The sequence below is a fragment of the Phalacrocorax aristotelis genome, chromosome Z, assembly GCF_949628215.1.
Source record: "Phalacrocorax aristotelis chromosome Z, bGulAri2.1, whole genome shotgun sequence".
NCBI lineage: Eukaryota > Metazoa > Chordata > Aves > Suliformes > Phalacrocoracidae > Phalacrocorax > Phalacrocorax aristotelis.
Genome location: NC_134311.1, coordinates 4,644,861 through 4,667,888, shown reverse-complemented (window position 1 = coordinate 4,667,888; position 23,028 = coordinate 4,644,861). Strand labels below are relative to the sequence as shown.

Below are 23,028 nucleotides of genomic sequence, written 5' to 3'. Positions count from 1 at the left end.
GTTGTACCTCCCAGAGGTTTTGATACGTTGGTTATCAGAGAAATTAATTGGGATCTAGTCTAAAACTGTAATGTTTGTAATGGTTACTAACTATAGGCATTTTTCTTCTTCATGTTTTGAGCGGCTAGCACATCTGCTAGACCTTCAAATTCGTGACATGATTTCATTTAAGACTGGTAAAGTTACTTGTAGATGAAGGGGCAATGGACTGTGAGGCCTCAAAATATCAGTGCATAATCACCACACATTAGTACGAAAAGATAAGATCTAGCTTTTTACAAAAAAGTGGTAAAATTGCCTGCTACACTGCAAATTACAGTATTACTGGATATTGTTATAGAGTTCATTAATCTGAAAAAATAAAAAAAGTGTTATTTACACTGCCACATGCCTCAAAATAGTCACAAAACAAAACGTCATTGCTGTATGAATCCGTCAGTTTTAACTGAAAGTATTCTATGATTATATACCTAAAGAGAAAAAATGTTGCAGGCCACGTTAAAGAGGAAGCACAACCCTCCAGTTTTAATTGTATATGTTCTTAGTAGAACTTACATGCTCTTCATAAAATTTAAGAATACATTTCACTATCTCTCTTAAATACGTAAATACACCACTGCATTTGCACTTGGGAAAATAGATGCATTTTTTTGTTTATGAATCAAATTTTTAAAGCTATTTTTTATGGCATTTTTAACGGACATAAGCTCCATCCTGTCCTCCATGTGTAGCAATGTAGTGGAAGAGGAACTCACTCAAAGTTCTGCCTTTCATTATTGTGTGGGATCTCAGATTTAACTGGGGAAATTAGCCAGAAGGTAATGAAACGGTGTGGGAAGCCTTTGCTTTGTACGACACAGGGGTACCAAATCTAGAGTTTTACATTTATTTGTTTCAAGTGACCGTATATTCACACAGTATAAACCTGACTGTGACACATTGCAGGAACGACTTACGGCTGTGTTACTGCATATGAGAGGAGTGCAAAATGCTGCACCCAAACACCCAGGTGCATGGGTGTGCACGCGTGCCGGGACGCACGCGCGGGTGCATGTGCATCCCATCTGCACAAAACAACACGGCCCCCAGGCACTACATTTTTTTAAAAACGGCTAAAATTTATAATCTGTCAGAGCATCCATGAGGATCAAATGAATGCCTTCAAATGCTTTTTTCCAGAAAACGTGGCTATGAACAGACAAAAGTGGTTTCTCTGTTTGCTTTGAGTACTTATTTTGCATTTAGCAGCCACAGAAGGAGCAACTCAGGTTTACCCCCACCCGCCTCGTTCAAAGAGGGTCTGCGCCTGGAGACCCCCACACACCCACTGAGAGATGTCCCCCCAAAGGTGCTCAGTGTCTTGCATAAAATAAACATCAGGGCATGGTTTCTATTTAATCTAAATCATCACAAGCTCATTGAATTAAATATTGTAGGAAAACACTAGGGCTTCGTCCTATGTGCTCTCAGTGCATATTTTTAATGTTGGCATACCCTAACTCTCATAGGATCAGCCTTGAGACTGAGCTTGCATTTGTGCTCTGTTCTCACTACTCAGACAAAGCTAGGTTTCAAAAGCTGTTCAGTGAAGACTAGAGATTTGGGAGCCACGCTTAAGTGGATATGCCTGCTAAGGCCCTGATCCTGCAGCCACTAAGCAGCTCACAGAAGGCACCAACACCCTGCGTCAGAATTACTGGGAGAGATGTCTGGGGAGGAGCACCTTGAGAAAATTGTGACGTGTTCCTTTAAATTAGTGACAAATCAAAGCATTGTATGAGCTCTCATTAAAAGCGAAGGCTGGGATTATTTAAAATTTTATTAAAATATTGGGTTATGGGGTTTTATCACTACCAGCTATTAAGACTGGAGTGCTAAGCATCACCAAAATACTTTATGAAGCTATTAGGTGATGAAAGTGAGCTAGTGCTATGTTATAAATTTACTACATACATGCTCAAATGTAAGAGTTGCTTGCATTTCTCATGCTGCTTGAAAAATACTAATTGATGCATACAGCAGGTAGAAAATTGCATCTCCCTGCATGAAGACAGAAAGGCGTAAAATCTTTCTTACATAGCCTTTCAAGTATTGTTTTAATTTGTCTTTAAAACCGTGACGTATAATTTTATTTATGGGAAGTAAACTTATGGAATTAAATGGACACATTTTCCAATCACCACGCAGTGGATGTGATAGATATTTTCTTTTGAATTACTAAGGAGAAAAATACAATAATTTGGTGGCAAGCATCTGTCTGGTAATCACATAAGACAAATTCACAAGGAATACAGGAAAGATATTTATTTACTGTTGCTGCTAAGCCAGTCTTTATTTATCTGAGGAGATTTCTCATCAATGAGTGGAAAACAAACTTTCCTTCAAGAGGTCTGTGAACGGAATAATAAACGTCAGGTCTAAATCCCATATGAAAATCAGTTGGGTTTAATCCTGGATATTCTTCAGGATGCAAATGAGGACGGGAGGTTCCCCCTGTCCTGCTGTCATACGGGCAGCCAATTTACAGGCGCGGGCGCACGCTGTATGTGCTGCGGGCTCTCCTGCACCTCCCCCTCGCCCCAAGACTTGGTCTCAGCTGCCTGCTTTTCACGGAAAACCACAGACCAAGGAAACATATCAGTAATAGCGCCCTGTAAATTAACTTGACATTTGATGCAGGGGTGGGGGGGAAAAAAAAAACCAACAAAAAACCGAAAACCAAACTCTAAAATCTTACAAAAGACATTGAAAACAAAAGCCACTCAGGATCCGCTCAACATACAGACTGGATTTAAGAGATCTGGAAGGTGAGTATTCTCTTGCAAGCAACATACTCGGCCCTCCTCGTCTTTGTTAAGACAACTCAGTCACTCTTTGTTAAAGCCACAGCATCCAACAAATAAACAAAAAAATACCCTATACTTCCACAAAACGGCCACCACGGAGCAAAATAATGTCAAGGAAGTGCATTGCTTGCTGTGATCCTGGCTTTGTCTTATGCCTCTAAAACTGTAATTCTTAAAAATATGCTGACGTTAAAAGATAAATTGGAACTATTAATATTAATTTACTACTAATAAGGTGTGCTACATAACTAAGATATAAATAATTTAATGCTGGTATTTTATGATTGGCAAGCAGCCCATTAAACATGTGAGGCATGCAAACACTCCTGTATCTTGAAAATATCATTAAAGTAAACATTTCATTTTTCCCTGTACTTGACGCTACAAATCTTTTTTCCTCCTTTTTTTTTTTTTTATTTGCCAAAAAGTACTTGAATCAAAGACAAACTATTGATGGAATATTAACTGCTTCTCTGGCTCTGCTTGCAATATCAATAGCAATAGGATACAGAGAGACGGAGCATATTTAAGCTATTAGACATGCAGGAATGTTATTATGCTTTATTGTGTCTGCCTGTCCCCACCTCCCTCCTGTCCCCCCACCTCTCCCTTCCTCCTCCCTCCCTCCTGTCTTACACAGACACACACACACGCCGCACCCCCTCTGCAGAGCTGCCAATGCTGCATCTCACAAATGTCTGGCCTTTCGGTTCACAAGCAAAGGGGTGTACTGGTAAAATGCATAATCTTTGCATCCCTGCCTCTTCGTATTCATGGATTGATTTAGAAGTCCCTGTGTTCTACTTTTTTTCCTGTTTCTATGGTTTATACCACTGGCATGCCCATATTCTTGTGGGAATTTCAAATAAGAGCCAAGGTATATCTGGCAAATACTCCGTAATGCGGTCTGCATTTCCATAATTTAGCTGTTTGGCTTTTTTTTAAAGAGACAATTTTAAGAGGTTTATGGACTTATAGATATATGAAGAGTATTTTGATTGGCTTTTTTAGTACTTCAACTACTTAAGGTTCTGTTTGTGTAAAATGGCTGTAATAAAATGAATTTATGTACACATATATTCTTGTGTATATGTAAATGCGTTTGGAATGAAAAAGTTTGTAAATCCTTGTCAATTGTGCTGATTAAGCCCCACACTCTGACACTGGCAGTGTTAAGATTTTTCACAAAAGAGCTAAAATGCTAAAGAAAGAGTTATTCATTTTAGTTTTTCTTTTGGTAGCAAGTAAAGAAATTATTTAACTAGTTCAAAGGAACTCATTCATACTTAGCTAATTTTCACTTCTTCAGGAAAGTCTTTCATTAGCACATTTGTCAATTGCCAGATGAACGTTTCTGTCTTGTAAACGGAAGGATATAGTGCATTTCATCAATGATTTATTTTCCAAATAGTTACAGACAAGGGCTTGATTCTGCAAGTTCTTGCACACAAGTAACTACACTTACCTGAGTAAACCTCTTACTATCAATGGATTACTCATAAGAGAAGTTTCTTACAGAGCCTGAATCAGGCTCTAAAATTAAAAGACAATTTTAATATACATTCCCTTTACTATTTTGGTGTATTTTCCCCCCTCTTTTTTCCCTTGAGAACCACCTGTGAACAAATAATTGGCAATCGATACTTTTCCAAAAGCTGATATAAATTACTTTTACTGGGTTACAACAACAAAAATAACACAACATATACTTATCACGTGTAGTACCTACATTTCCCTCCCCTTTTTATTTGAAGCAGCAATATATTCCTCATAAATTTACCATAAGTAAAATACTATTGGTCTTAATGTGGGCATGCACTCCACACTATTAGATGAGAATAGTATCTTTAAAAAAGATAGTTAATTTGCAGTCAGATGCAAAACAATTCACATTAACATTATTCTGCCTGGGGTTTGAGGTTTTGATTTCTTCTGTAAGTGTCTGTAGTGTTTTTGCAAGACGTTGCCTCAGTAGTAAAGCAATTTAGAGTGGAGGATATTTTTAGACTACATTCATTTAGAGGAGGGGGAGGGAAAGGCCGTGCAGTAAGATATACATGTATTTGTAATTCATATTGTTGCTGTGTTTCTATTGTACGCGAGCTTCCATCATGGCTGAGATGGGGAGCTGGCATCCAGACAGTGCAGCAGGGCAAGAAAAAAAACCCTCACTGAAAACACAAATAACAGGGTTTCTCCCACTCCTCCATTATCCCCACTAATTATTACCGTGCTGCTTCTGTTTAAAAAAAAATAAAAGAAAACAGCTGTAGGCTAGGAAGGTATATCTGGACAGTCTGTTAAATAAGGTTTTTTAATCCTTTTTGTCCAAAACAGAGATCTTTTCATTCTGGTCTTTCAGGAGCCTCAGTCTACACGTTCAAAAACATGGCAGAAAAATGAACTGGAATGTGCAAGCATTAAACATTAAAATTCTCTACTCCTTGGTCATTATACTGATGGCCATATCTTACATCTTCCCCTCCCCCAGAATACTTTTGCTGATTTCACCTCATTTGCATGCCCTTATTATGCATATAGCCTTTGTTCTTCTGATATAGAGTACAGCACAGTGACAAAGCAAAACCTATGCACAGAGATAACCTTTTCTCTTCTTTAAAATTGTTCCAGCCATCCGATATTATCTTTTGACTTATCAGTATAATTCAACATTAAATCAGATGTATGTTCTTGCTTATAAAATACTAACAGATTTACTATTGTTCAAGAAAATGAAAAGTCAATGTCTAAACTGCCTCCAAAAATCTTTTGCTTTAATAATACATTCAAGTTTTCTGTTGACAACAGTTTAAGCAAACACACTAGCAGTAGGTAACAATTACGGAGTGCCTGTTAAGTGAGATACCTGCTATATGTCTAACTATATGGATCTTAATAAGGTGATATTATAAAAATATCAAATTTGACAGCTAAGGCTCAACATGGACAGCCAGCCTTCTATTCCAAGGGTTCCTGCTTGCCTCATATCTTAAAACAAAGAGAACGGATCGCCTGTGTTATTACTTTCTGATTTTTCTTATAGTGTACCAAGTGTATTTTGATATTATGGAAATTTGAGGCTGATTCATCCAGCTGTACCCACTGATTTCAGCGGATCTGCCAACCAGAGGGAAGGTTTCAGAATCAATTCTTTGGTTTCTGTCCAAAAGTAGGTGATAGAGGGTTTAAAGTTGTCCCCTTGAAAGGGAAAGGTAAACTCCCACTGGCTGCAATAGGAACACAACAGGGCCCACCTTGAGAGAAACAGGAATTCATTAAAAAAAAAAAAAAGGGAAAAAAATAGTCTTTGCCTTCAGTAGAATTTTAGGATGTAAAAGGAAGGAATATTTTGACTGCTTGAGCTTTATCTTGCATGATACCAAGTACCTTCCCTTCTGTGAGATTCCTACACAGGAGAACAACCATTTCTTTAATTTCTAAGATCCTGTGGAAATAATGGAATTTTTAAAATACAATATCATCAAACTTCTTTCAAAACAAGAATGATTCTAGTAGTATTAAATTGTTATAATACCACCATCATCACCTTCCTGCTAGAAACTAAAAGACAAAAAAGTATTTTCTTTCTCAAAGGAGGGTGTTCTCATGCTACCCTTAAAGAACACAAGGCTGTCCTCGTCACCTTGTCTCAGAGCACCTCCCAGCAGAAGAACTGGTTACACCTCATCAATATGATGCGGCATAAATAAAATAGATCTACAATTCAAGGGAGGAAACATCCTTAGCGTTACCTGTAAGAATTTGTCTGAGCCGTCCTGGGAGCTGCCACAATTACTCGATTCAGACAGCTACATTCAGTGCATGGTTTTGAACAAAATAATGAGCCGTGTGGTGCTTTTAATTGTTACTTCCACTTTGTCCCAAATATTTCTTGTTCTGATTAATCAGGACAGCTTTCATACTTGGGAAGCAGCGGTTGTTTCCATTCTTATGGCATTTAATTTGTATGGGGCAAGGTCCATAAAAACTGGAAGATACAGTCTAGGAATATGCACGTGGGGGCTCAGAGCTGTCAAAGCATCACAAAAAACACCAAACCCTCAGTGAGCTCTGCACACCTCTGTGCCAATGCCCCATGTGTTGTCTCTCCCAAATCAAAACCCTGTTCTCCGTGCAATAGTTTTCATGGAGGTTATAAATGATATTTAGAAAATCCAGGCATAAAGGCTTTGTTTTGGCATGCATATTATTATACTAGCTGTCTGCCTCACTGTGTGTGCAGTCGGCGGAGTGGCTGTGCACAGAAAACAGCACCCTGAACAGGCGGCCGACAGACCGTCCTCGACAGTACCCAGGAGCTCCTTCCTGTTGGCTTCCCCATATAAGCCCTCACCAAGAACTAAGAGGTGACCCTCAACATGACCTGCTTCGCTCTAGTGTCTCCTTGGGAAGTCTAGGCATGTTCATCATCCTAGCATAAAACACAATTTTTACAGCCCATTAGTCTGAGGTGCCTCAGAATCCCGCTAGATCTCACCCCAGACATTCTTCGTATGTAGGACAGCTTGCAGCCGTAGGTTTCCAACTGAATATAATAAGCAGATTGGTGAATATGTAAATAACCAGAGAAGGAACCAGCCTACAGTAATGTAAATATTGTGATACTTGCTCATCTTCATCCAGTGAGGGATACATGGACCTTATCCTCAACTGACTTCTTATGGAAAACCCTTGCTACAAAACAAAAACACATTATAGCCACGAGGTGCCTTGGCATTGCCCTTGGGGGTTGACGATCCCAGTCCATCACATGAGCTTTCCAGCAGTGAACATCCCACTCCTAGATGTTGAAAGACAGGTGCTCCAGAGTTTCAAAGGTCAACCCGTACTCCGTATTGAAATGTTTAACTTATGCAGCCTTTTGCAATGGTGCTGTTTCACACAAATGCACAGTCCAGGACGGCATGTCTGCAAGTTTAGGAGCACCACGCTCCTGGGAATGATGTCCACAGGGTGCTTTCCCTCCATAGACACTTATGAAGCTGACAGAAATCAGTCAGCTGAGGAAGATTTTTAAAGAAAACATGGCTATGAGTCATCACACTCTTCCAGGCTGACAATTTTGAAAATAAACCAGAGATGAGGAAAACAGGCCTAGAGGTAACCCATTCATACAACTTGCCCTCCCATCCCCACCACCACTGCAAACTTACGAGACAAGGAAAGCAGCTGCCCCTGCCAGTAGGCATGCAACCTTTTTTATGAAGAGTTTTCTAGAAGACTGTCAAGTGTGGGAATATAGAAACAGAGGAAAATACATAATCTAGAAAAACACATCTGCTTAGGGCTTCACCTATTTGGGGAATATTACGTGGGTGTACAATGCTTAACAAATTGGGTAGTGCCATTACCAAACAAACAGCAAGTTACAGGGGTAATAGAAAAAGGGTTGTGCCCAAGGTGGTGTCATGTTTCCCTGCAGGGATATGAAGGGGACTAGAGAAGTTAGTGGAGTTTATACAGCCCAGAGCGCAGGGGTGTGGAGTAGAGCAGAGTATAAAAAAGAGATAGTAAAATTACATATATAGATATATATATACATGTTATATCTAATATAAATATATATATCTGCAAATTGTCTTTGATATACCAGTTATTTAGTTACAATAACAATAACAAAAAAACCTGTAATAATTAATTAGAAAATAATTATTTTGAAATCAATAGCCTTATTTGCTATGTAAGTAACAAGATGTTTCTTGTCTTTGACTGGGCTAATGCTACTTTTGCAATGACGTTTTTAACACTCTTGACTATGAATGGAAAGTTTTCATATCATGAGTGTTTGGTAATATCTGTTTAAAATTTTCTGTTACAGTGACTGTTTCCTCTAGTAAACTACTTTCTCAGAATATTGATACACAGAAGAGTGGAGCCAATTTCCGTGAATTGCTCAAAAATATGAACAAACATTTCTTGACAAGGATTCCCCAGGCTCTAATGCAGAAGGGAGGTAACAGCTGTAGGCACTGGAAGTCATCTATGAAGCTTTCAGCAGCTTACAAACAGGGAGATAAATCTTTTTGGGTTGGTTTTGGTTTATTCGTTGGGTAGAGTCTCTGCTTGGACTGACTGACTGTTGCTGTTAGTTTGGTGAGGCTCAGTTTGCAGTCGCTTTCATCCTAAGTTATGTTGTTGGTGATAGTGGGTGGAAGCAATGTTTAAGTTTTAGCTGTCAAAATCTGATCTTTATTTGTATTTGTACAAATATTCATCCAGATGCATACATTTTCATGTTACTTTTATAACCAAATAAATACATTTTCTCTATTTCTGAAATTGGCAAAATAATACATTTGTACTGCACAATGTATTAGAAAAAACATTGTATAAAAGCAAATTATATTGTTTTCGTACAAGTAGATGCTAACATTTTTCTAAATGCAGAAGTAGGTATTTTTATTCACAAAATGTTGCTGTTTCCCTACAGTGATGCATAAACAGTAGCCTGGTATTAGCCAGGATTCAAACTGGGCCTTTAACACTTCCACTCTCATTTTTCAGAAGTTCAAATTGATGGTGGCTGAGCTACCAACAAAAACCATGGTGCCACAATACTCGGGACACTAAACGGATTTGGAATTAGTAAACAGCTCTCAATGACTTTCCTACTGCTTTGGCTTTACACCGTATCCTGAACAGGATATTTAAGGAACACACAATTTTTAACTCTTTGATAAAAAGATTTTCATGTAGAGAATGAGCTAATACTGAAAACAGCATCTCTGAAAATAATAACCAGTCTTGCAGTCTTCAGCCAGAGCTCTCCAAGCGTATTCTTGCTGACCCATGCTTTAAAATGCACCATATTCTGTTGCCTCCTAGTTCTATTTCCGTACATACATATATATATTTGTAGCACTCCCACTGTGGCAAAGGGAGTTATATATAGCATCCAAGGGAAAAAAACCAACACAAGCTTTAAAAAGTTGATTTATGAAAAGAAAGCATGCTTTGGTGTGATTCAGGAAACAAAAGGTCCGTTCTCATTTCCTTTTCACTGTGCTCAGAAGAATTCCGCTCAGTTTATAGCCCTTATTTCTCAGTATGATACTCCCTTCACAGATAGCCAACAAATACCCACTTTGCAGATAAAATTCCCATGGGGTTACAATTCTTGTAGGGCTCCAGGGCTACCAAGACCACCCCAACCCCAGGAACAGAGCCCAGCATCCTCCCTACCCTGTATTCTGCTGCTGTCTCTGCTGCATAACTTGGCGACAAAGTATGTGTCGCCTCTCCCTCCGAGAGCTGCCCACGTACAGGAAGGTGTCTGACCTTGGTTGTTGGTTACTCCATTGGCTCAAATGAAAGAAACCTGCACTACAGCTTTGAAGGTCTTATCTTCAAACTCCTCTGACTGAAAAAGTGAGAAAAACAGTATGTGACAGTATCAGAATGGCTTCAAAGGAGGCTTTAATTCTTACACTTCCAAACTTTCAAAAGCTTGACTGCACAATTCTCTTCTAATGAAACTTTTGGTACATTGACTTACAACAGAACTCCCAAACTCAAAACTTTCCAAGATTTTCAGGCAAGAAGGGCTTGCTTTTTTATCTTTCCCATACATACTCCAATCCACGAGACCTTTTTTCCTGTAAAATGCTGACTAAAGGAGTGTCTGTTCAAGTAACATGTAGACCCTGGAAGAACTGTAACACCATTTTTAACTGATTGTACTGTTCAGTTAATTAAAACAGAACAGTGTTTCTGACATGAAACAGTAAGTAGAGAAGTGGCTTGGGGTTGCTGCTGATAGGCATTTTACCATTTGCTTTCATCCTAGTTATGATCCTCTCAGCCCTGTAGAGGCCATTTCATGACAGGGACATTTTGTTTCATGAAGAAGCACAAAAGCAGCAAGTGTTAGGTTGTAGCAGCAGTAGTGGCAGGAGAGTGAAAGATGCTGTTGACAGAGCTTTGCACAGGTCCCTTACTTTTCACAAAAAAAAAAAGTAGCATTATCTGGGACACGTTCATGACTCCTTACATGTGCCTACCACAAATTCACCACCAGACCCTGACCTATTTTGGTAGAGCCAGAAGAGGTGTCAGAACGAATGAGTTACATAGATTAAGCTGGCCTGGATCCAAACAGCCTAAATTCCACCTAAATCCTTGTGCCTGTCCTTATTATTGGCTGCAGAGAAAACCAGAACTAGCCCCCACCACCAGGAACGGGTGGTTCCTGTGTGTGGGCACTCACTCCTCACTCCTGCTCAACTTGCCAAGAAATACTCAAGATTTATTAGGCCAGAGAGAAAATATTTTATATTATTTTTAAAAAGTAAAAAAAACCCCACCTGTTGGTATTATATAAAAAAAAATCTATTCTTCAGAAGGTGAACAGGTACCACATCAACTCCAGCCACCTTACTGATCCAAGGTAGCACAGCTGAACATAAAATTGGTCCGTTCCAAACTCTTTTGCAGGGGAAAGGCAACCTAGATGCTGTTGGTTAGCCTGCTGATTCTTGCTGTATCTTCAACAGTTAAGACGGGACCACATTGGCATTTAGATGAAACTTCATCAAATCTTTCCTGGTGAACAGCTGCATAGCACTGCAAGGCAATTTGCATTCCTGTGGGCACCCTGCTTTTAAATTAAGGTATTCGCTACTTTCCATGAGGCTAAATTTTTATAGGAGACTGTCTTTTACCATGTTCTAGATATGCTGCTGCTTCCATTGTTTTTAGCTTGTACCAGAAAAGACCAGCACTTGAGTTACAGATATATCTAATAAAAGACCGAGGTGAGTAACAACATCAAAATCAGTCTGAGATCTCATTAATGCTTTCACCGAGTGGTGCCACAATTAAAAATGCTAAAGAGATTAAGCATTTTGTTGCATTTTAAATTAATTAAATGTTGTTTAAGTTAAGTAAGAAGCCAACAGGGCATTCGTGTTACAGACTAATGTACACTTTAAGAAAGCATCTCAAAACAACATAAGTATTTCATTCACTTCTAGAATTAGAGATCACCAGAATTTGAGGTGGATGTGGATACATATGTATATAAATGCATACAAAGTTACGTGCAAAATTCCTCTTAATGAGAACTGTGCATATGTATTGTGACATATTTTGACTTGGCAGCAAGTATGCAATTGAGACGATTATTAGGAAATGAGGCAGCATTTGGCTTTAAGAGACGTTAAGACACCTACAAATCCCGCAAGGGTGTTCTAGTACATAAGTCATTTATTAACTTTATATTAACTTTATATACATGAGTTTTGATAACTGAAAGAAATAACCGACAAACTTGCAAAAAACATCTTTGCTCAAGCTTTTTCTTAAAATGTGTTTGATTTCTGCCATCTGTATTTTTGGAGTCATGACTTCTTTATGATTAAAAACCTAGATTTTCAACCCCCTGTTTACAAAGCTCCCACTGAAATCAGGTCAGACCTTTGAAATAAATGGGGTTTCTGAACAGGAAGGATTTGTGCATTGCTTACAATGTGTTTAGGGATATTTTAATCTGTTATCTGACAATAATTTGAGTGCCCTGATGCAGGTTTTTCAGGTTGCATAAATAGCAGAAATATTTGAAGGTTATTCCCTCTCCCAAAATAAAGGTAGCAGAAGCATAATGTACCTACAATATCATTAAAATCATACTGACTTTGTCTTGCTGAAATTACTAGCAGAAGCAGTGCGTATTTCACTTTGTACTACAGACATCTTAACAACCATTCATTATCCTTTACTATTGTCAACACAACCAATTTCTTAAATACTCTAAAGAGAGAAAGAATTAGTGAAAGTTATTACATAATAATTAATATCTTTCTGAGACTAGACTGTTAGCCAAAGTGAAGAGGGCATACATAATTTATGTAACCTCAAGGAAGCAGAATGAGACAGATATACCTCAGACCTGGGCATATTTTCTGCTGCTTTTTAGCTACAACTGTTTAAAGAAAACGTTTCAAAAGATCTTTCCACAGCAAGAAAATTAGTTTTCATGCATATTGCTCAGCGAATCATACTTGCCTTACTTTTGTGTGTACATCCCAGTAGGGCTGATTCTGCCCTTATTTTATGTCAGGCTCACCCTGATACAAAATGATTGCAATGATTCTGGTGTGCACCATGTTAAAGGAAAGCAGATTTTGAGTGTTTTTTTCAAGCAGGAGGCTTAGGCCTGAGCAGTATCAAACCATATAACATTAACCATCCACATTCTCATTTTAAACTCTCTCCAAGGTGGTTTCTGAGATTGTAAAAGCTCTACAAAATAACCAAAAATGACAACGCTTTTGTATTTGCCACTGTGCTGTGTATTATTAGGTAAATAACTAGTTAGTTAATTGTCAAGCAGGTGCTTCATCATGGCAAAAGTCTGAGCTATCACTGTTAATAAAACCTGCCTATCACATAGAGAAGCTTTGACTCCAGCACCTAAACAACCCTTGAAAAGCACTTAATGTTTACCATGTCTCATAGAGCCATGATGTCCCCAGGTTTACCCATTCTCCCGGCATTTTTTTTTTTGCTCCAGGCATGTGGAACTTTTGCCAGGGTTGACACTGTCAGCGCACAGTCAGCTGGACATACATCACTTGGATTTCTTGCCTTTCAGCAGTATTACCTCAGGTTGGTAGAGAAGACCTCATGCTGGTCTAATTCCAGGAATAATTCCAAACAGACATTGCAGCCATTCTCCTCAGGAAGGCACATCACTAGCCATACACTGCTCTGAAACACAGAATTAATAAGTGCATTAGAAAAATATGTTACCTGTAAAGCATGCTCATTTTTCTAGTTTAAATAAAACTTTAAAGGACAAAACCTCTTCTCTCTGATTCTGTGTGCAACACAGTGATGCAGATGTGCACTCCTCTACCAAGAGAAGATGAATCATTCATTTTATAGGTAGCATGACACAGAAATAATAACACAATAATGTTTTGGATATTTTGCTCTTTAATGCTCGTGTCATAACAAATTAATTTATATTAGACTAAAAGGACAAATGAAGTAGCAGTATCAAGCACCCTAAGTATACAAACAGCACTGGAAAACCCCTAGCTTTAACTGTACTTCACCTCTAGTAAACTCTCTACCTCTGTGTATACCTCTATGCCTGTGAAAAGGGAATAAAAAGATCATTTACTCTTTGCCACAGTGACTGATTGTGAGGCTTATTACCCCAAAGTGGGTATACTGTTTTAAGGCATTATGTAATAGGTATTGCTATTAGTGGAGGTTCATGCAAGAAATCTCTTTTAGAAATACGTTTGCTGGGCATAAAATCAGCTTAGAGCATGAGCAATTTATAAGATTTGCAGGACTGAGCAGCATCTCTTTAGCTCAGAGGTTTTTTGTACAGGGCTTGGTACTATATTACCAGCCGAAGCCCCAGACTCCCTGTATTTAACCAAAGAGATGAGAATAAACTTATTTTTGAGTGCACAGATACAAGCAATCTAGGTATTCTGGGCTACACTGTCCCATTGTGTCTTGAGTTCATATTTGAGCTCGGACTTCCTCGATCATTTCCATGGCCTAGGCGATAGTTTGCAGCCTGATTTTGTTCTGAAATAGTTGCATTGCTCCATCACCAGACAGCATCACACATAGGATGGTGGCTGACTCGTGCCTTCAGGCAGCCAGGGAAGGGCACAGCAAGCCACTGGCATGATATTTAGTTCCACTCTCAGTAGGGTAATTATCCAAAGTCCCACACAAGGTTTGTCTGCCTTTAGCACTAGACCTAAAATATCGGTAGTCCTGCAGGCGGTCCCTGCAGAGCTGGGAAAAAGGAATGGAGGCTTTGGTTCAGGCATGTGGGCACCCAGCTTCCAGTAGCCTGTCCATCCGATGGCAGCAAAACTCCTTTCCAAATCTGACTGTGTCCACCCCCACACACACAAAGAGGAATCACATCAGGACATACTCCAAAGCACACCAGGTAAATAAAAGAAGGAAGCAGGCTACTGAAATGCACCTGCAAACTAGCTTTGGTGTTTCAGTGCAGAACACTCGGGTATGATGCAAGTCTTTATACAGGGAGGCATGAAGTCCCATAGATATACTCCTAGACAAAGTTTTGGGTAGAAAAATCACATGCTTCAATTTCCTCATCTGGAAAGCATGAATGATACCTTCCTCTGGAAAGAAGTTTGCGAAGCAATCTGAAAAGCTGACACAGGAAAGCTGAGACTAATATCTATACTTCTGGTGCACTGGACACAGATTTGTATGTGAGTAGCAACTTTATACAGGAAAGCACTTGACACTTTTGGTCCATTGTAGCATTTTTAACACAGGAAAGCATGGAATCACGTATCTATTTCCCTGCTTTGTGGATGCAACAGTGTCCTTTTTCCTTCCATAGTTTTGATTTTCGCCTTTTTGAGGTCATTTCGTTATAACAGCGCAAGTTAGGGTAGCTTCATTTACATATACTGGATCAGCCCAAGCAGAATCAAAAATATTACTGTTAATCATGGCCCAGTGTTAAGCATTAGAAAGACATACTACAGAGATGTAAACATGCAGGAAAACTTAGAGTTGAGAAATATTCCTTTTAGAGTTTGGATTAACCTAAGTATGTGAGAGAGTTCATCTTTTCTAGCATTCATTAGATAAAATTATCGGGACACGTCACATTGCATGAGAATATTGCCTTAACATAATAATTATATTCTTTGTATGACTAGGTAAAAAATACAGCACTGACACAAGCAGTGCTCAATTATTTTATGGCTGTGGTTAGCACAAGTTACCATTCTGAAGTTGTGACAAAGTTCAGACTGTCTAAAGAAAAGAGAGCTGGAAAGGCATTTATCATTTATAACTTCAAGACAGTACCATTCATAACCTCAAGACATTCAGTGAGGCTAGGTAAAATGCCTTTTTTCAAATTTCAAAGATAGGTAAGTGTAGTATAGGCAAAGATATCCACTGTCTGTATCCTCAAGGTATTGCCATTCTCTGAAGCTAAGTAAATTTGTTTTTCATTTTAAAAGTATGTAAGTATATAAAGTACAAAAGCATATTTTTGTATAAAACATTTCTCAGAAGTGCTTTGCTAATCATTTTAAAAGCATACATGTTGCTTGCTTTGTTTTTCTTAAAAACTGCATTACGCATTTAGGAGCTGCTAATCCTTCGCCGTACCAATTTGTCTCCACATTAGATTAAACTTTCTTTCCCTTTGGCTCTGCCTTTCAGGTGGTGTCAGGTTGCAATGCAAGACATGTTTGCAGAACTGCCTTAAGAATAATGTGTTGTACATCCCTGCTGCACCTATTTCATAAGGCCACCTTCCCCATTCGAGTTCAATGGCATGACTAATGCACGTGAAGTTAAGCACGTGCGTTAGGCCCTGAGCCAGCAAACATTAGTGCAGGGCAGGGAAGTGAATCTGTGCAGAACCCAGCTCGTTTCAGTACAGCAACACGGAAACCTGCCACTGTCGGAGCCAAAGTGTTTATAGGACAGGGACCTCTGAAAGCAATTAAAACACAAAACATTGCTGCTCTGCTTGTATCACAATCCATTAAACAAACAAACAAAAGCTGTTTTCTGCATTTAACTTGATTTCCCAGTACTGTCATTGCAAATAATAACAAAACAATAGGATTGCTTTCTCTATCATCTGCCAGTCAAAATGGGAAACAGCCATCTATACTTTATATTGAAAAACAAAGGACCATTCAACAGGAGCATACCAAACTAACTGACTCTTTGGAAAACAGGTTGGAAATAGAAGTTAAATCACAAACATGGTATTTTGTTATGTTATGTTTATCCTTCCTAGATAATCCTTATCAATATACCAGTCCACACAGAGCACTTTCTGACTGCAGTCCTCACAAACATGCTCCAGTATCCTACTCCTGAAAATTAATTATTATCTCATTGGAGTGAATGCTTCTTCAGGCTGAGCTGTGATGGGGTTACACCTGTGCAAGGGCTATCCGTAGTGACACACAGATGTGACTAAAAGGCCTTGTAAGGGGAACGCATAAACAAGACCTCAGTGCTGCAATATCGGTGTTTAATGTTATGCAAGCGAGTCATCTAACTACTCTGAAGGGGATTCTTCCATGCATAAGTACTGGCAAAATGGGAAAATTACATATTTTTGATGCACAAGAAGGAACAGAATTGAGTTTATGTCTCAATCTCTTATAGGTCTGTGGGGGTTTTTCCCACTAATTCACGTTATTCCTAGTCTTTAGTCTCATGACTTAAACTATATAACCAACGAAGCAGGGCTGATTTGGGTTCATTCTCTTTACCAAAAATGAGAGATGGGGGGGACAGGGACCATTCAGTAGATCAGCAGATACATATGGTTAAGAAATTTCAAAGCTGACCTTTTACGTGTTTATATACATAAGTGTAATGTGTATATGTACACAGGTTCATATATGTACAGAGTAGCTGGGTATATGCTAGGTTCCAAAATACTACAGTTCCTCTCTATGTAAAGGAGAGAACAATAAATACAAAAAGACTTACTCCACTTACTGGCAGCATATATGGGATTGCTAACTTTTTATAACATGCTTATACAATTCTCCTGCTACGTACCAAGTGAAGAAAATTAAGTTTCTAATAATTTTTCTTTAGAGTATGAAAATCAATCTCTTGAAAAGTTAAATTCTTATTACAACTTGAAACTTCTGAAATACAGTGCAGTCAAAAATCAATATTTTCCCACAGATTGCCAGGCTTTTTAAACTAGGTGTTTATAAAGCTCCTTGACTAAATAAGAAAACAATTTTTAAAACTTGATTAAGGTCACCCAAAAAGACTATATTTTATTAACAATTTTAGCTGCAAGTGCCATGTAACAGATCCTAGCAAGACAGAAATAAATAAGATGGAACTGCAACTATTAGAAATGCAAGCTTGTAATTTTTAAGACCAATCTAAAAAAAAAAAAAATATTTTCCATATCAAAGGAAACAACTTCCCTATTTCAATGAAGACATTAAAACAGCCTTGCCCAGGCTGCTTAGCAAGAGGCACTCCAACATCAGCAGGTTCAGGAGAGAGTTATATGACTCATCTCTCCATCCCCAGGGCAAAGGCCCCCTCAGCACCCTCCTGTACATCAAGACCCTGCTGCTGCTGCTGCTGCAGACACTGAGCCTCCTCTGGAGCTCGCTCCTGCTCTGACAGCAGCCTCAGGCCCTCGCTGAGCTCCACATCTCCAGTTCACATTTCCACCGCCTTGCAACAGCCCAGCTCCCAGCGAGCCCTGTTACCCAGGAGATCCAGCCGTCACGCACCGTGCATCCTCTTCCACCACGCCCACTCGAAACGGTCCCCCTCCTACTCTCTGGCTCGGTGCATCCTTGATTCGCTCTCCCTCTGCACAGGTCCTCTGTGCATAGGCACGACCGGCTGATGAATGACCCTCAGGACATGATGCAAGGCACACCCTTCCCAGGTGATGCTCACGGGTGTTAGTGATGTGACAATTATTCCACCGCCACTGCCACGGTGTGCTGTGGGCAACGGCTGTGTGATTAGATGCCTTCCTGGCCCAGAAGTGACACAACAGTACTGCTTTTATTAGCAACACAACCCCCTCCAGCACTGGGTCGTTTTAAATATTTTTGTTCCTCCTCCCAAATTCTGTGTCAGAACATCCCTCCTTTTCACTCCAACTTTCCAAAATGCATTTGCAAGATGGCACTGCAAATACTCATGCAAATAATCCCCTCAAGCACCTGTGCCACTTTCTGCAACCTCGTTTGTCTACTTGTTCTGAAAATGCAAGAAAAGCAATCTTAAAATCCCTGAAAATAAAGCCTCAACTCCTAGTGATATGACCAATCTTATTTTTTTACTATTATTCCTACAGTGATATCAACAGCAAATTAATATGAAGCATAGATAATTGCTGCAAGGAAAAAACAAACATTAATATATGAACGTTTGAACATCTGGTTTCTAGAAGTTCTGTGTGCTTCCATTTATTTCAGCAACAAGAATGAATGCTTATCATGTCTGAAAATATGGATGACAGGGGTAAAGAAGATTGAAGTAAAATTTTCAATGCAATTTGGCAGGGGAAAAAAAAAAACCAACTGTGCTATCTTTGGCTTCCCACAGAATGTCATCAAATCACAGGCTTGAGAAGTACTATATCTTTCCTGTGTAGGATGGAAGATACTGAAAATCTCATCAATTGTGTGTTTTCTACCACAAAACTTCAGTAGCAAAATATTGCCAAGTTGCAAATAACATTAAAATAAAGGACTGCATGGGAAAAGTTTATAATGTACTAAGTAACCCCCCTAAAAGCACAGATTGTACCAAGGAAACCAGAATAAAATTTTAAAAGTTGTAACCACCAGGCTAGGAAAATAGCTGTTCAGTGATACAAGGATGTGTACTTATCTGTACTCAAACAGAACGCTCATATTTCACAAACTAAGTAAAGTTGGGCCGTGTCAGTGACTGAGATAAGGGATAGGTGATACCAGAGGTTGCTCTTATGCATCAGCAGCTGGCATGCTTCTGCATAAGTAAGCATTAAATTAAACACTCAAGTGAGCAGTCAGTTGCACTACTTAGCCAGAAATATGTCTTTGCTGAGAGCAAAATCCAGGTCCTATCACTCTGTTGGTTAAAAAAAAGGTAATAATGAAATGGATGAAAGTCACCGTCCAGTATGAATATACATAGTACTCTGAATTTTTCCTATTCATCCAGTACTCGCATGAACCTTAGGCTTAAAATTAATATTTTTATTTCATGAGAATGCATTTTAAGTGACACAAATTTTCCCATCACAGAGTCCTTTGCAAATGTTGACTCAGATTTTGCAGCTGCTCACAGGATCCCACAGCTGACAAATCGGTCCCTATTCTGATCCGCTCACTAGACTCAAACATCTTTGGGGAGGGTAAAAAACAATCAATGTTTAATCAGAACAAGTAAAAAACTGGCCATTTCTGCAGTCTGGAGAATAACTCTTCAGCGGTTGATGATGAACTCCTGTGCGAAAGGTCTGAATGCTGGATAGACTCATTCCCCTAAGAAGGTGGTAATTGCGTGTAGCTGAGCAGCAGGACCTTGTAGGTGAAGAAACACAACCAAGAATGTGTGTGAAGAAAATAAAAAGATGTGGTTGTTATCTGGCAACGTAACTGGCAACAGAGAGTGTGTGTGCATGGGATTTTCTCTTTGTGGCTATGCTCCTCGTTTTTCAAAGAAATAATACCGATCTGTTTTAAAATAAGTACAAGCTGTTCGGGATAAATGGAGGAATACAATCTCACCTCCTCAATTAAGAGTTTGTAGAAAAGCATTAAGGTAGCCAGGAACTGTGGCAAGAGAGGTTTCTCTATTCCACGTACACGGATATCATCATGCCTGAAACTAAGTTTATAGAGGAAAGTTTTTATATAAATTTTCTGTAGGCTCAAAGAAAAGATAAAGAGAAGTAACAAAGGGGTTAGGGTGCACTATTTTACCAAATCCACCTTCAAGTAATTGTGATTTTGTTGGAGGCTGATTTATGAGTGGATGAATTTGGCAAAAATGTCACAGCACAAGATCTTAAAAATAATTAATCAAAACAACAACACAATTTTTTTCATTAACCAAATAAATTATAAAATTGTATATTTTGTTAACGTTTATTTCATAGTCTAAGGACACAGAAGAATTCTCATATACAAATAACTGTAAAACAAATTGGTTTCCCTTCTAATAACAGAGGATTTTTTGCCCAAATTGTTAAGTGATGATAATTTAAAGATGTTGCTCACAGGATAGGGGAGCCATAAGAGTGCGTAGGCCTCCGTCCAGGCATAATACAACACATGCTTGAGGCAAATAGCAGAAGAAAATTTAGATATCAGTGAAACAAATAAATGCCTTCCTGTAAAACTGAGAGATACTTATGTCAGGTCAAATGAAAAATAAAACCAAGACAGTTCCAAAAGGAGCTGCAGAAGGTAATAAAAGATAGCGACTGAACTAGGGCTAAAACCAGGAGGTGTTCTTCCCAGATTTGTTTCCCTGCAAAATCAGAAAGAACATGGAAAATAGGTGGATGTTTTGGTGATCAGTCAAATGAAAATGGCTCTCGACTGAACTTCCCCTCTTGTCATTCATCCAACCCAGGATCACCGGCTGCACCACCAATACTTCTTCTACCTTCCTCAAATAACCTTTCACAGCAAAGCAGCCTCACCTTCAGATTCAATATGCACATCAGCCTCAAAACTCTGAGGATATTTTCAACAGAGAGCAATAGATACAGATATATACCTATCTAGCAAGCAGCTTTGACAGAGCTTATAAGAAGGCACCCATAACGCCTGAGCAAATAACTGTTAATTTGCAGACACAGTTCAAAACCCAGCCCAGACTGATGGCAAATACTTCTGTAGTGCATGTCAAACAGGTTAGTCACCACTAGGCTTCAGCATCCTAAATCATTCTCTGTGCCTATTTTTCTAACTGAGCAGCATTTGCACCTACAGGGGAGTTCCTGCTGTTTCCTCCACTCAAAACGAAGTTTGAGCTCTACTCAAAAATGCAGTTTTCCTCTAATTAGTTTTTTTATTAATTTACTTGAAGACGAGGCTACATTTGATGTTGAAGTACAAATACTATTGAAAATTGCAGGGTTTTTGCCCTGTTGGAATTTCAGGATAAAACTAATACTACTGCTTTTTTCTACTAAGAGTGCATAATTTCTTTTTTCAGTTAGGCATCACACTTTCAAAGCAAAGATCTTCTTTTCCCAGAGAGGTTTACTTTTACTGTTACCTCAACACAAGTTTGAGAACAGAATAAAATGAGAGGAAAGACGCAAACCTCTTGGCAAAAATTAAGTAACAGCAGTTATTTAGCAAAAGCAAGTTTACCTTAGGGTTGATTATTTCAATGTTTATAACTTTCAAAATAAATATACTTCCAAAAACTCAGAAAGATCACCCACACTGCTTCAATTTTAATGCCAAAAAAGGGGTTTAGCCAGAGCTCCTGCTAAGGAGAAGGTGGGTGTTTCATAACTCAGTTCACTGAGGATGCTCTATGCAAATGGAAAGGAGGAGACAAAAACAACACAGATGAGGAGGGGAGCAGACAGCCAGGGCGCCAATGGTAACATCATTAGTAGAAAAGAGAGGGCAGAAGCAGGTCAAATGTCTAGGTCAAATAAGGTAGGACAATGTTTTGAAGAGGTTTGAATATGAAGGGAAAAATCTTGCATTTGACTGGAAGGAGCTGAATTTGAGAGACGTGCAACACTTCGCAGGACATGCCCAGCACCTTGCAGAACTGTATTTGAAGACTAAGTTTTCACCACTGGTAGGACACTGTGCATTAGTAATGACTGCAGAATTAGGTTCCAAGTGTTTGGGAATGTATCTGGAAAGATGGTACAGTATGATTGTCAGATTATTATCATTAAATAGAAGTATCCGAATGAAATGAAGAAAAGGAAAATGTAAGCTGAACAAAAGGAAAATGTTCCTAATGGTGAATTCTATCAGACTGCTGAAAAATTTCCCAGGGGAAATAGTGGACTCCTGTTCTTTGCAAGACAAAACACCGAAGAATATACTTTAAGGAGCAATCCTACAGTGGCATAGAAAAGCATTAGATAACCTATTAGGTCTTCACCACCTTTAGTTTCTGTGGAACTGAATAGAGCCAGAGCAATAGAGCAGCAGTAAGAAACCACAAATATTATTTGAGGAAAAAACCTTACTCCATTAATGTTGGTGTGACCTCTGAAAACGTAGGTAGGTAAGTCTTTGTTACCTTGGCAGAAGTGGAAGCACCATAAATGCTAACATTGATTCTTTTGCAAATATATATTCATGCAGGTGTCCTAGTCCAGAGCAAACTACACACCTGTTTTGAAAACTCCGGGTCTTGGGAAATAAGAAACAATAGGTCATAATACAGGTAACATAACAAGATAGCAAGATAATACCACATGCCATGTAACACAAGTATTGAGTCAGAATAAAAGGCATTTGCATAAAAGTACAATCAAACGCCTGACAGTAATCCACTGCATTATCTTCCTCTGTGCAAAACACTGTCTTACATTGAGAGCGACTCTGAAGAAAAAGCCTGAATAAAAACCATATCTGTTCATTACGGAATAATTATTTTTCTTGAGAACTTTCTGTGCAATTTTGAAAATCAGTTTCTC

At 38.8% G+C, this 23,028-nt stretch overlaps 1 long non-coding RNA gene across 1 annotated transcript in view; it reads right to left on the bottom strand.

The window, feature by feature from the left end:
* Positions 1-23,028, bottom strand: part of LOC142050438 (uncharacterized) — a 119,050-nt gene that overhangs the window by 58,668 nt on the left and 37,354 nt on the right. Inside the window, exon 3 of the long non-coding RNA XR_012658036.1 lies at positions 13,468-13,574. This is a non-coding gene — a long non-coding RNA (uncharacterized LOC142050438). The remainder of the gene's footprint in view (positions 1-13,467; positions 13,575-23,028) is intronic.